Source organism: Apteryx rowi, unplaced genomic scaffold, assembly GCF_003343035.1.
Source record: "Apteryx rowi isolate R43461 unplaced genomic scaffold, aptRow1 scaffold_299, whole genome shotgun sequence".
Taxonomy (NCBI): Eukaryota; Metazoa; Chordata; class Aves; order Apterygiformes; family Apterygidae; genus Apteryx; species Apteryx rowi.
In genome coordinates this window covers 802,185-803,068 of record NW_020449407.1, presented here as the reverse complement: position 1 = coordinate 803,068, position 884 = coordinate 802,185, and positions in this window count along the sequence as shown.

Below are 884 nucleotides of genomic sequence, written 5' to 3'. Positions count from 1 at the left end.
CGGGGCAGCCCGGGGAGCGGCGGGGGCAGCAGGCGGAAAGCGCTAGGAGCAGCCCGCGCGTTTACGTGCGCCCCGGCCGCGAGGGGCCTCCCGCTCGGGGGGCCGGGCAGCCGCGTTTGGTCTCCACAGAAGCGCCCGGAGTTCGCGCTTCAGGGCAAACGCTCCGGGGAGCCGCGGCGGGGCGGGAGGCGCCTCCCGCCGGGTCCCGGCACGGCGGGGCGGGGGCGGCAGCGCCGCTCGGAGCCCCGTCCCGGCACCCATGTGCCGGTGTTTTCCTGCCAGCGTGATTAGCCTGGGTACTGATGTGCCCCTCTGTTAAACAAATATTTCTCTTTACTTTTCACTTGATATTTCAGCTCCTTGTGTTTGCTTTGCTATCGACAGCATTGTAAATAAACGTGAATAATTCAGTGGAATATTTCAGTCCTATTCTGGGCAGTCTGTTTCAGCCAAGCTACTTTAACACTTTGTCAAAAAACACAGAGTATCCAGTTTCAGACACAGCCTGCGCTGTGTCTGCAGCATCTCCACTATTACGGCCATGCATTTCAAACTGGGATGACTTAACCCTTCCCATGTATTTCTACAATAACTGGGGAATTAGTGATAATGACATGCATCTTTGATTTTGCAGCTGCATTGAGTGGTTTTAAAATCAGCAAAAAAAAAAAAAAGACTGTATATTTGTCTAATAAAGATATTTGGGGAGAAATACCTGATTCTTGCAGAACACAGGAAGCTCTGGCTCTAGCCAATATCACTCTTAGGGATGGTCATTACTTCCCTGACATGGCAAGTGGCTTACTACAGACTTGGTCCTGACAAACATTATGGGGAGTCCAGCACGTTTCAGGATTAGGCTTGGTGTGATCGCTCCTGCTTCA